This window comes from Dipodomys merriami, unplaced genomic scaffold (assembly GCF_024711535.1).
Source record: "Dipodomys merriami isolate MVZ:Mamm:240054 unplaced genomic scaffold, mDipMer1.0.p SCAF_3, whole genome shotgun sequence".
In the NCBI taxonomy this organism is placed as follows: Eukaryota; Metazoa; Chordata; class Mammalia; order Rodentia; family Heteromyidae; genus Dipodomys; species Dipodomys merriami.
Genome location: NW_027204492.1, coordinates 59,694,165 through 59,701,323, shown reverse-complemented (window position 1 = coordinate 59,701,323; position 7,159 = coordinate 59,694,165).

Sequence of the window (7,159 nt, the reverse complement as noted above, 5' to 3'; positions counted from 1 at the left end):
CAATATACGCAAATCAATTAATATTATTCATCACATCAACAGGAGCAAGAATAAAAACCACATGGTTATCTCAATAGATGCAGAAAAAGCATTTGACAAGATCCAACACCCCTTTATGATGAAGTTTCTGGAAAAATTAGGAATCCATGGAACATTCCTCAATACAATAAAGGCTGTATATGACAAACCTACAGCCAGCATTATACTCAATGGTGAAAAACTAAAGCCATTTCCTCTTAACTCAGGAACAAGACAAGGATGCCCACTCTCTCCACTTCTCTTCAATCTAGTATTAGAATGCCTAGCTACAGCAATAAGACAAGATGCAGACATAAAGGGGATCCAAATAGGGAAAGAAGAAATAAAACTCTCCCTCTTTGCAGATGACATGATCTTGTATTTAAAGAATTCCATAGACTCCACTCCCAAATTACTCAAGCTGATTCAAAACTTTGGCAAAGTAGCAGGTTATAAAATTAACCCCCCAAAATCAATGGCTTTTCTACATGCCAACAATGAGAAAAGTGTGGCTGAAATTAGGAAAGCAACTCCATTTGTAATAGCCCCACAAAAAATAAAATACCTAGGAATTAACTTAACCAAAGGAGTGAAGGACCTCTATGATGAAAACTTTAAAATCTTGAAAAAGGAAATCAACACAGAACTTAAAAAATGGCAAAACCTCCCATGGTCCTGGATTGGCAAGATTAACATCGTGAAAATGGCAATACTTCCCAAGGCTATCTACAAATTCAACGCGATACCTATCAAAATTCCACCCTCATTCTTCAAGGAAATAGAGGAGGCAATCCAAAAATTCATATGGAACAATAAAAGACCCCGAATAGCTAAAACGCTCCACAAGGGAAAGATCACTGCTGGAGGAATATCAATACCAAATTTCAAACTCTACTATAAAGCCATAGTAATCAAAACAGCTTGGTATTGGCATAAGAACAGACCTCAGGACCAATGGAATAGAATTGAAAACCCAGAAATGAACCTACAGACCTATAGCCATCTAATCTTCGATAAGGAAGCTAAAACAATAGAATGGAAGAAAGACAGCCTCTTCAGTAAATGGTGCTGGCAAAATTGGTTAACTACATGTAGAAAACTAAAGCTACATCCTGATATATCACCCTGCACCAGAATCAACTCCAAATGGATCAAAGACCTTGAACTCAAAGCAGACACTCTGAAAACATTACAGGATGGAATAGGAGAAACCCTAGGTCTTCTTGGCTCAGGCCGAAATTTTCTGAATAGAGACCCGGAAGCACAACAAATCAAAGAAAGGTTGGACAAATGGGATTGCATAAGATTGCAGAGCTTCTGCAGGGCAAATGACATAGCTGGCAAGATCAATAGAAAGCCCACCGATTGGGAGAAGATCTTTACTAGCCATACAATGGACAAGGGTCTCATATCTAAAATATACTTGGAACTCAAAAAAAAATTAAACCACCCAACAACAAATCCTCAAAGAAACAACTGCCCAATAAATATGTGGGCAAAAGACTTAAGGAGAAGCTTCTCTGAAGAAGAAAGAAGGATTGCCAATAGACACATGAAGAAATCTTCAACATCCCTAGCCATAAAAGAAATGCAAATCAAAACAACATTGAGATATCACCTCACTCCAGTTAGAACAGCAAAAATCAAGAACTCTAACAACAACAGATGCTGGAGTGGATGTGGACAAAAGCGAACCTTACTTCATTGTTGGTGGGAATGTAAACTTGTTCAACCACTTTGGAAAGCAGTATGGAGGTTCCTCAAAAGACTTCACATAGATCTCCCCTATGATCCAGCAATCCCACTTTTGGGCATTTACCCAAATGTTTACAAACAAGACTACACTAAAGCTACCAGCACAACTATGTTTATTGCAGCATTATTTACCATAGCTAAGATATGGAACCAACCCAGATGCCCCTCAGTAGATGAATGGATCAAGAAAATGTGCCCATTTTGTGCCTGTTCCGGGGCTTTAATTCAGGGACAGGGCACTGTCTCTGAGCTTTTTAACTCAAGGCTAGCACTCTACCACTTGAGCTATAGCTCCAATTCTGACTTTTTGGTGGTTAATTGGAGAAAAGTCTCATAGAGCACCAGTGTTTCACACCTGTAATCCTAGCTACTCAGGAGGCTAAGATTTGAGGATTGTGGTTCAAAGCCAGCCCATGCAGGAAACTCCATGAGACTCTTACTATAAACCACTGGAAAACTGGAAGTGGCACTGTGCCTCCATCAGAAAGAATGACATTTCCCCATTTGTTAGGAAATGGAAAGGTTTGGAAAAAATTATATTAAATGAAGTAAGCCAGGCCCAAAGAAGCATAGGTCCCATGGTTTCCCTTATTTGCAATATCTAGTATAGGTATGAGTCAAGCGGAAAAGGTCAGATAATGTGATGTTAGGAAAATGGACCCTTAAATATGTATTTTAATGTTTTCGTTTCTTTCATGCATGTGTTTCTAACGCATTTATAAGATTATTTCTTTGTTGCTTTGTATGTCCCTCCCCCACAGTGTAACCCCCGCTTTCACTATATTTGATGTCAGTATAACATGTGGAGGAGATGGGGACAAACAAGTCGTTTAAGGATTCAGGTGGACCTGTTGCAACAATGAGAAGTACAAAATGTCATGTCAAAACCAGCTTTACAATGTCGGTGTGGGGGGGGAGGGGGGTATAATTGGGTGGGGGGAGTGGGGAGGCTGGGAAGGGAGGTGAAGGGTAAACAAAGGAGGAGGCAGCAATGCTTGGTAAGAAATGTATGCATTATCCTGCCCATGTAATTGTAGCCCCACTGTACAGTATGTTCTCAAATAAAATAAAATAAAATTAAAAAAAAAAACAAATTTGCCAATTAAAACAATATAGTTTCAAATCAAAAACAAAAGAAAACTTGGAAAACCTAGATTTTGTGGGAGTTAAACAACACACATTTTTGTTTATTTTGATTACATTTATTTATACTAAAAACATGATACTAAAATAATATACTAAAGACATTAAAAATATTACCTGTTAAGAGATGAGGATGGGATATGGAAAGCAAGAAGAATGATGGAAAGGGTAAATGATTAAGGTGAGTTCTAAATTAAAACCACTTTTTACAAGTTTGGGAAGATAAAAGTAATTAAAAACATTATTTGGTATACTTGGAACTCAAAAAATTAAATCCCCCAACAACAAATCCTCAAAGAAACAACTCCCTAATAAATAAGTGGGCTAAAGACTTAAAGAGAAACTTCTCTGAAGAAGAAGGATGGCCAATAGACACATGAAGAAATGCTCAACCTCCCTAGCCATTAAAGAAATGCAAATCAAAATAACATTGAGATACCACCTCACCCCAGTTAGAATGGCAAAAATCAAGAACTCTAACAAGAACAGATGCTGGAGGGGATGTGGACAAAAGGGAACCTTACTTCATTGTTGGTGTGAGTGTAAACTTGTTCAACCACTTTGTAAAGTAGTATGGAAGTTCCTCAAAAGACTCCACATAGAGCTCCCCTATGACCCACAATCCCACTTTTGGGCATTTACCTAAATGTTTACAAACAAGACCACACTAAAGCTACCAGCACAACTATGTTTGTTGCAGCATTATTTACCATAGCTAAGATCTGGAACCAACCCAGATGCCCCTCAGTAGATGAATGGATCAAGAAAATGTGTTATATATACACAATGGAATTCTATGCCTCCATCAGAAAGAATGACATTGCCCCATTTGTTAGGAAATGGAAAGACTTGGAAAAAATTATATTAAGTGAAGTAAGCCAAGCCCAAAGAAACATAGGTCCCATGCTTTCCCTTATTTGCAATATCTAGTAAATGTATGAGTCAAGTAGAAAAGTTCAGATAAGGTGATGTTAGGAAAATGAACCCTTAGATATGTATTTAAATGTTTTTTTTCTTTCTTGCATTTGTTTCTAACGCATTTATAAGATTATCTCTTTGTTGCTTTGTATGTCCCTCCCCCACAGTATAACCCCTGCTTTCACTGTATTTGATGACGGTATAATTTTTGGAGGGGAAGGGGAAAAACAAGTTGTTTAAATAAGGAAACAGGCGGACCCGTTGCAGCAATGAGAATTACAAGTTGTCACGTCGAAAACGAACTTTACAACTATGGCGGGGGGAGGATTGGGTGGGGGTTCAGGGGGAATCTGGGAAGAGATGTGAAGGGGAAACAACGGAATAGGCTGCAATGCTTGATAAGAAATGTACTCATTATCTTGCCCATGTAATTGTAACCCCTCTGTACAATATGTTCACAATAAGAAAAAGATGATGTTAAATGAAATGAAGCCTAAGATAGGGACAGGACTGTTTTTTTTTCCTTGCTTGTTATTGTTTTTAACGTATTTAAAAATACACTATGTGATTTTTTTGTTTCTTTTGTATGTTCTTCCCCCATGGTATAACCCGTTTTCACTGTATTTGATGTCAGTGCCCTTCATCTTGTATATACATTTTCCTAATTTGGGGAGGGGAAGGGAAATAACAAAATGCTGAAATAAGCATACAGGTTTACCCATTGTAACAATGAGATGTATAAGACACTGTGTTGAAAATGAACTTTACAACTTGCAGAGTGTGGGGGGGGGGTGGTTGGGTTGGGGAGGTAGGGAGGGAAAGGATGGCAGGGGAAAAACAAAGGAGCAGGTAACAATGTTCGATAGGAAATGTACTCATTACCTTACTCATGTGACTGTAATCCCTCTGTACAGTATTTCTACAATAAAAAAATAAAAAAAAACATTATTTGGAAAAGACAGAGATGAAGCTTAGTGAAATGAATTTCAAGATATGGAAACAAGAGGTTTTACTTTGCTGTTGTTGTTTTTAATGTACTACATGATTTCCCTTTTCTTTTGTGTTTTATTTTTCCGATGGTTTATTCACTGTTGTCACTGTATTTGATTTTGGTATCCTGGGTATCGTATATATGTTTATCTGAATTAGGGAAGAGAAGGGGAACAAAAAACACATTAAAGGGGCTGGGAAGGTGGCTCAGTGGTAGAGCGCTTGCCTTGCATGCATGAGGCCCTGGGTTTGATTCCTCAGCACCACATAAGCAAAAAGAAAAAAGCCGGAAGTGTCGCTGTGGCTCCAGTGGTAGAGCGCTAGCCTTGAGCTGAAGAGCTGAGGGACAGCGCCCAGGCCCAGAGTTCAGGCCCCACGACTGGACCCCCCCAAAAAAAACACATTAAAATAATACAGTGCGAACATGTTTAAGGATCACGTATCTCATAAAAGACTTGTATTCAAAATATATGTAGCACTATTAAAATGTAATAATATAAACAATCCAATTAAAATGTGCAAATACTTTGTATAGAAATTCTATAATAAGAGTATGAAGAGTTTCTACATATCATTAGCAATCATGGGAATAACTATCAAAATTACAATTTGACATCACTCCACACCTACTAAGCCAGCCATAAACAGGAAGACAGATGCTAATGAATTTTGGCAAAGATATGCAGAAATAGAATCTTTACATTTTGCTGTATGTGGCAGTAATAAAGGTACAGCCAAGGAAGGGTCTACCAACTCAGCAATAGGTTATACCTAGGGTTATCACTCCATTTAGCAATTCTGCTTTAAATATATGTTTAAAAACAATGAAAACAACACTGTGTATATAATAAAAAATTGCCTCAAGCACTTTAAGTAAGTACATTACATGATATAGGAAATATGTTTATGAAATAATAGAATACTAGTAGCAGGTTTCTTCATTTTTCAATATCCATTATTGGAAATTGAAAATATAATTTCTAGTTTATAATAGGTATTCGATATTTGTGCAATAAAATATCAATTCCACCTACATTAGCTTACACATTTATTATTGTTATGTAGCTGTATACACCCTTTACTATTTGGACTAAAATATTTTTCATATTATTACTTCATATTCTAGTATCAATTTGGTACAGTCCATAAATTTGTCATTTTAAATAAATAATCCAGTGTTCCTTCATATTTATGTATTACTATGTGGTTATCATATCTTATCAGTCGTTTTGATTGTTCTGTTATCTCATCACATACATACATATATACATTCATATACAAATGCTATTCATATACAAATGCTTATGAACATATATGTGCATAGAAACACTTATTATCCACTGACTTTTTCCTCATGATATTTATTTCTCACAGTTGACTATTTTTTATCCATGGTTATGAACTTTATATCTTTTGATTCATAAACCAGATTAAAAATCCTGATTTGTCAGGCTATTTCTTAATTCTGTTGAGAAAAAATATGTCAAAGGGCTTTGGGGTGAACATGCAAAAGAATCCACGTTGAAGTTTCTTGTCATGAGTAACCTATATTTTAGAGATAGAACTATCTTTTTTCTCTGATGTAAATCATAAGGGCATTTATTGTAGCAAATTAATTTGATATTCAGGCACCAGTAACAATCATTTTAATGAGAATTCTTTAGCAATTTAGCAGAGACAAATATCTACTTATTATGAAGTGTTACTACTAGCTAGAAAACACTTTAAAATAAGTGGTCACTCCATTAATGCATCTAACATTCTCAGTATATCATTAATTATGACAAGACACTGATATTAATATTGATTTAGTGGCACTTACAATGTAATGACATGCTTTTTCATAGTGTCCTAGAATCAAAGATTACTAGTTGAGGAGATTCTAGAGGTATGTAGACCAACTACCCACCTGATTGATGTATGGGTCTCTTCTGCAACATGTTGACAAGTGGCCATCAAGTCTATTCTTCAGTCCTCTATTGAAGAGGGCTTAGATTCTTTTATCAAGTACCCTATTTTAATATTTGACAGCTATAATTGCTACACATTTCATTTCACTGAACAAAGAAGCAATCTTTCTGAAACTTCTGCCATAAATGCTCATTCTTCCCTCCCTCAATTTTATATATGATAGAAACCAGTCACTTCTCACCATGAAAGATCTCCCAGTGACTAATAACTATCATCATTCACCTCTTCTCATCTTTACCATCACCATATATGTTTATGTTTTTATATCCCAATTTCATTAAATTATCACTACCATATAATTCTAATCTCTGGTTTAGTCACTCTTCTTTGGATATACTCTAATTTTCTCATAGCCATCTTAAAA